We start from the raw sequence: 7,672 nt of genomic DNA, 5'->3' as shown, positions 1-7,672 counted from the left end.
TTTCTCAATACCGTTTGTTTAATCACTGATTTAAAATGTCATTATAATCAGGTACTGAATTCTTGGATCTGCTTTCATAATTTCTGTTCAAGAACAGAACATATTGATTTTTCTGTCTACTCCTTCACTAACAATACACTTTTAATTATAGTAACTTTTTAATATGTTTTAATATCTGCCAAGGCTAGTCATTCATTACTAATTGTTTTTCAATAATTTTTGGATTTTTTTTTCATGGTTATTCTTCGGGCTGAGCTTAATAGTCACTTTGTCAAGTTAAGTTGGCCTTTGCCTTGATCTCTGCCTTCTATTACCATTATCTGGTTGAAATTTCTATTGGAATTTTGTTAAATTTACGTATTAGTTTATTTAAAAATGGACTAATTGGTGAAATCATGTCTCAATTTGATGTTACATCTCTCACTAATGCTATGGAGACAACACAATGTTGCAGGAGAGCAACTAGACTTAAGAATTGAAGCATGTAAATTCTAGCTTCTACCCAGCTGTGACCGCATACCTATTTGTGCTACAGGTATCTCATCACAGACACTGAAAAACATAAACTCTTTTAGAAATTGGAGGCTTTATTACTTACGGCTTTTTTTATGATTTGTTATTGTTCTTTATTTGATAGGCCATGGATATCTTTTCAATTCTAGGATTTTGTGCCAGATTAAAAAATGAGATTATGACTCAATATATAGAGGACTTCTAATTCTTGTCAGGGAATAGAAGGTTGCAAAATACCACTGTTTCCACCTTAAAAAGAAGAATAGTCCAGATAAGCTACAAAACCATAACTTAAAAAACTCATCAGACATAATAGACAAAAAGTAGAGCCACCCAAGTGTTCATCAGTGGATGAATAGATAAACAGCATGTGGTTTGCATACAGTGGAATATTGTTCAGCCATAAAAAGGAAGGGAATTCTGACTCATGCTACGACATGGATGAACCTTGAGGACATTATGCTAAGTGAAATAAGCCAGCCAAAAAAGGACAAATATTATATGAGTCAATTTATATGAGTTACCTAGAGTAGTCAAATTAATGGAGACAGAAAGTAGAATGATGGTTGCCCAGGGTTGGGGAAAGAGGGAGATGGGAATTGTTTAACAGAGACAGAGTTCTGCTCAGGAAGATGACAAAGTTCTGGAGATGAATGGTGGTGATGGTTGCAAAACAATGTAAATGTGCTTAGTTCGACTGAACTGTACACTTAAACATTGTTAAAATTATAAATTGTATGTTACATAAACTTTACTATAAAAGATCAGAGAGCCAAGGATGGAAAGAAACCTAAAGGAAATATAACCCAGAAAGTGATGAGCTTTTCCTAGGAAAGAAGAATAGGGCAGTGGCAGGGGGAGAACACACCAAAGGCAGGGATAAGAAACCAACTGGACTCCAAATAACTTAAAAAATATATTAGAGTTTCATTGACTTATAATTGACATAACAATAAATTGCAAATATTATAGTATAAAATTTGATAAGTTTGACATCAGTATTCACCCATGAAACCTTCACCACAAAGTAGTGAATGTATCCACCATTTCCAAAAGTTTCTTTCTGTCCACTTGTAATCCTCCCTCTCAACCCTCCTCACCTACCCTTCCATTCCCAGGCAGCCAATGGTCTGCTCTCTGTCACTATAGATTACTTTGTATTTTCAAAAATTTTATGTGAATACGGTCATGCAGTATGCACTCTTTTAGGTTTGGCTTGTTTCACTTGACATAATTACACTGAGACTCATCTAGGTTGGTGGTCATATCACTAGCTCCTCTCTTTTTATTGCTAAATAGTATTCAGTTGTAGAGCTGTACCACTGTGTTTTTATCCATTCATCTGCTGACAGGCATTTTGGTTATTTACAGTTTCTGGCTGCTACAAATGAAGATGCTGTGAACATTTGTGCACAAACTTTTGTATAGACCTATGCTTTATTTTCTTGGGTAAATACAAAGGAATAGGATGGCAAGGTCATAGAGTAGATATATGTTTAACTTTTTAAGAAACTACCAAACTGTTTTTTGAAGTGATTGTATCATGTGACATTTGCACCAGCAGTGTTTGAGAGAACCAATTTCTCTGTGTTTTCACCAATATTTGGTAGTGAGCTTTTTTGATGTTAGCCACTTAAATGAGTATGTAGTGGCATTTCATTGTGTTTTAATTTGCATTTCCCTAGTGGCTAATGATGTTGAGCACCTTTTCATGTGCTTATTTGACATCTGCATGTCTTCTTTGATGAAGCATCTGTCCAAATATATTGTTTCCAATAAACTTTACAATAAATGTAAATTATCTGAATATCCTACATAAAAGACCTTTGTTGTTAGATTAAATAAACACACACACACGCAATCAATGAATTTTTGCATGAAACACACTTTATGAAGATATAAACAGATCAAAAGTAGAAGGTTGGAAAACCTATACCACCCATATTCTAAGCATAAGAAAGTTTGTGTAGCTTATTAATATATTACTTATTAATATATTAAAAAGTGACTTCAAGTCAAGAGTATTACCAGAGGTAAAGAGGGATATATTATAATGATAAAAGGACCAATTCATGAAAAAATGTAATATTCCTAAATGTACTTATGCCTAATGAGATAACTTAAATATTACAGCATAAAATTGACCTTTTAAGGGGAGAAACAGACAAAGACACAGTCATAATTGGTCATTTTATACCCCCTCAACAATTGACAGAAAAATCAGTGATAAAGTAGCAGAACTGAACAATATCGTGTTCTCTGAGTTTCCTAGATATGTGGTTTGGTGTCATTAATTTTGGAAAGTTCTCAGCAATTGTTAACTTCAAATATTTCTCCTGTTTCATTACATTTTTATTCTCCTGGTATTGCAGTTATGCATGTGGTGCACGATTTGATATTGTCCTAGAGTTCTTGAATGTTCTGTTATTGTTACTATTGTTTTCACTCTTTCTTTTCTTTGTATTTCTGTTTGGGAAGTTTCTATTGACCTATCTTCAAGCTCACTGATTCTTTCCTTGGCTATGTTCAGTCTACTGATGAACCCATCAAAAGCATTCTGCATTTCCATTATAGCATTTTTGATTTCTAGCATTTCCTTTTAAAAATAATTAATTATTTTTAGTGGACAAATAAAAGTTGCGTATGTTTATTATGTGCAACATGTTGTTTTGAAACATATATACCTTGTGGAATGGCTAACTTGAGCTAATTAACATATGTGTTACCTCATACTTATCATTTTTTATGATGAGAAAACTTAAAATCTCTTAGTGATTTTCAAGAATACAATACATGGTATTAACTATAATCACTATGTTGTGAAATAGATTTCTTGAATTTATTTTTCCTATTTAACCAAAATTTTATATCCTTTTACCAGCATCTCCTAAACCCCATTTCCCAGCCCCTGGTAACCACCATTCTACTTTCTAGTATTTCCTTTTGATTCTTTCTTAGCGTTTCCATTTCTACCATTACCCATTTGTTCTTTGAGGTTGTTTTTTATTTCCATTACAGTCCTTATCATAATAATCATAGTTATTTAAAATTCCCTGTTACTCAAACATCTGTATTATTTCTGACTCTTGACCTAATGATTGTCTCTTTGGATTCTGTTTTTTCTTCATTTTGTTTTGCTTTGTAGTTTTTTTCTTGAAAGCCAAGCATGCTGCTTTGGGTAATAGAAACTGACCTAAATAGGCCTTTAGTGTGAGAATTTATGTTAATTTGACTAAGACTTGGATTGTGTTTAATATGTGCTGTAGTTACACGTGCCAGAGGCTTCAGCTTCTTGTATTATCCTTGTTTTTGTGTCCTCTTGACTGTGGGCTTTCCTAAGTCCTCCTTCTCAGACAGTGCCTATGTTTTTGCGGCTCTTTCGGCTGTACGCCCCTGTTTTAATACTAGTATTCTTCTGGTGTAGTAGTAAGGTATATGTAGGAAAGAACATTCTCTAATCTAAATCTCAGTCTTTTAGTGGGCCTGTGTCTCAGAGAGGCAAACTTCACAAGTGTTTCTTCAGTCATATTCTTTTTCCCTCCAGTTTCCTTTCCTTTCCCTGACTGCACCACTCCTAATCTATTTTCTTGAAGTTCTGAGCTCTGTGGATTGCAATTTTTTTCTCTCTCAGGTGAGACAGGAAGGCTACAGCAGGCTAGAGTGGGAGAAATTCTCTTCCCCCAGCTGGTATAAGGCCCTGGCAAAATATTTTCCTCTGGAGAGTGGGCCTTTATTACAGAAAAGGCTCTAACTGGGTATATTTTATAATGGTTACATTCCCTCCACCACCCCTTCCAGACCTGTAAGCTGTATGATTCCTTTTATATGAAGTCAAAGAACAAGTGAAATAATCTGTGGAGCCAGAGATCAGAATATGTTTTCCTTTAGGATGGGAGAATTGACTGAAAGGGGCCCAGTGGAAATTTTCAGGATTGACAGAAATGTTTTGTATGTTGTTTTGGGAGTTAAAATTCATGAAACTGAACGTTTAAAATCTGTGTATTTTAAATATGTAAATTATACTTCAATAGGAAAAAAAGAAAATCCAGCCTATAGATATGGAAAAACAAGCAATGTTAGCAGAGTGTCTGTAGTCATCAAGTCATGGAGATGCCAGTACAGCCTGGCTGGCTGGTGCTTAGGGGTGGTCAGTTGGTGCCATCACCTCCCTTTGGGAGCTGATATCTGTCATTCATTTCCCTGGGGTTTAGTTTCCCCTTGTATGAAAAGAAGTGGCCAGAGTAGATGGTCAGTAAACAGGATGACCATTTTATTATATATTGCCCAAATCATGACATTAGAATGAATCAAATAAAGCTCTATTGATAATTATGCCAGTACAAGAATTGGGAACTGCTCCTGTCCTGGGAAAAGAGGGATGAATTGCTGCCCTATAACTAAGCATTTCTAAAATGTCTCAGGCTATATGAGGTGACAGTCTGCATCCAGGAGTTGGATCGTATGAGTGATCTCAGGGGTTCTGTTTGATCTGATGCCACATCAGGACCTATCAGCATGGCCGATATTGCACAGCAGTGAGAGGGATTTTAGAAAGGCCTCCAGTCCTTCCAGTCTATGGGCTGCTGCCTTCCATGCCTGTGAAATAATACAGACTTCCTAAGAAGAAGACATTGACATTTCTAGGTTCAAAAACTATTGTTAAAATGAAGTTAATTTCTCAATAGGATGAAAAATGGATCCTGCTTTCCCCTGCTCTGATAATATGAAAATAATGAATCTTCTTTACAACAGTCACCTTTTAAAAAAAATCTTGAAAGGCAATGGATTAATCTGTATTTATAAGAGCCATAGAGCATAAAAACTATTAGTGTCACTTCTGGCTGCCAAAGATTTGAAGGGACTGAAGAAAAGGTCCTAAGTGACTAGGTTCTAGCCATTCTGAAATATTAGAACATCAAGTTGATGGGATTCAATTTACTAAAGGAGACATATTAGAATTCAGTCCTAGAAGGCATCTAATAAGTAATATACATGTGTATATAAGTGCTATAGGGAGTAGAAAATATTTAGGAGGCAACTGGATAATATTCCAAAAGTTAGTGACCCTCCTTTGGATCATGGGAGAGAAGTGGAATTTAGAAGGGGAAACAGACATCCTGCTCAGAGTTAGGAGGACAGAGACTCTTATAAATAAGTTTATTTATAAATAAATCGAGCCTGTTAGATAAAACAGGAAGCAGTCTTCCAATTTCTGGGCTGCTATATAGGATCTCTTTGTACCCAAACATGACCCAGCGGATCTATCCTGGGCTGAGGAACCAGGAGGGGGCAATTCTGGTCCCAGGAAGGTGAGGCAGACTTGGTTCTGATATCCCTGTGCTCTTTCTAGTGTGACGTCATGCCTTTACATGACAAGGGACTTAGAGTCCAATCTTGCATCTCTGTGACTTCATGACCACAGACACTGCTAACATTGCTGTGTTTTTCCACATCTATAGGCTGGATTTTCTTTCTTTCCTATTGAAGCATAATTTACTTGAGGTCTCAAGGGACTTAGAGTCCAGTCTTGCCTCTGTCATTTACAAGCTGTGTGACTTAAGAGACATCGTTTTGCTTCTCTGAGCCTCTGAAATGTCTGAATTCCATTCTAAATTCCAATGTTAATATTCTAAATATTCTCTGGTTCTCAATCTAAGAAACCCACACTTTTGGTGCCTGTTCACCTGGAAAGTATCATATCTTGCTGTCCTGTTTCTAAGTAGTGGAAAGAAGCAGGCTGGGGTTGTGTTGACCAGTTCATTTCCTTCCTGATTTGAGTCCTGGTTCATGGAGCTGCTGGTGCCCACTTTGGGTCTCCCCACCAGGAAGACACTGAATCTTAATGGGGGCACCACTGGCATCCAGCCCAAGTTGGTGATTTGGGACAACTTTCTGTGGAGACTGAGACTCCTGTGTGTAGCCATACAAGTGTAGGGGCCTATTGACTTCTCTTGCTTAGCTTCTGTTGTTTGGCTGAACATTTTTGTCGATGGATGAAGATGCCCATCACAGTACTTACCCAGTCAGGGTGGTCACTTACTGCTAGGACTGAGCCATAGGTGAGGACTTGATATCCCCTGAGGGAATTTTAGCATGTCTTTAACTGTATTCTGAATGAAATCATCAGGTTTTATGGGGAGTGGGGGAGAGGAGGCATGGGGGTAGAGGGAGAAGGCAAAAGATAAATGTTCATAAATCATAAAATCAGATCATAAAAATAAATGTTCACTGGAGAAAATTTACAAAATACAGAAAGGCACAAAAATCTCAACGTGCAGAGGTAGCCATTGTTTTGTTGTTTGTTTGTTTTTTGCGACAGGGTCTCACTCTGTCACCCATGCTGAAGTGTAGTGGTGTGATCATAGCTCACTGCAGCCTTGACCTCCCAGGCTCAAGGAATCCTTCCACCTTGGCCTCCTGAGACTACAGGTGTGGGCCACCATGCCCAGATAATTTTTGTATTTTTTTGTAGAAATGAGGTCTCGTCATATTGCCTAGGCTGGGTCTTGCCATTTTGCCCAGGCTGGTCTCAAACTCCAAGGCTCAGCAATCCACCCACCTCAGCCTCCCAAAGTGCTGAGATGACAGGTGTGGGCCACTACACCCAGCCAGCCATTGTTAATTAACATGCTAATTAAAGGGATAAGAGGGAAGTGTCATGATCGAACATTGGAAGGTGAAGGGATTTCTGGATCTGTAGACTCATGAAAACTATCTCTAGTATTCTATTAGCATCATACTGTGTGCTGACTTCTCAGAGCAATTTACTTTTGAAGAAAAGCAATAATGACCACAACAGAACTTTCTGGCTGGGCCTGAGACAGGCCAATCACTGAGGAGTAAATTATCCTACAATCTGCTGTTTAGTACAAAGACCACAAACCGAGCTACACCATCCTCCTGTTTCTGAAACTGTATGAGACACTTTCTGTTGATAGAACTGATACTGCCAAGGAGACAGGATGAGCTGCTACAGGGACTTCACAGACATGATTGTAAGAAGAGTAACAGGTACATCTCAGCAATTGTGTAGTTAGCAAACACTGTGTGCCTGCTATGAATGCATCAGAGTAAAGGACATGAGGTTGGGGAGGTGGTCCTGGCCCCCAGAGAACTTACATTAGTTGGGTTACAAGGTACACAGCAGAAATCCAAAGCA

The sequence above is a fragment of the Papio anubis genome, chromosome 19, assembly GCF_008728515.1.
Source record: "Papio anubis isolate 15944 chromosome 19, Panubis1.0, whole genome shotgun sequence".
In the NCBI taxonomy this organism is placed as follows: Eukaryota; Metazoa; Chordata; class Mammalia; order Primates; family Cercopithecidae; genus Papio; species Papio anubis.
The sequence above is the reverse complement of the archived record's forward strand: the minus strand, read 5'-3'. Positions refer to the sequence as shown.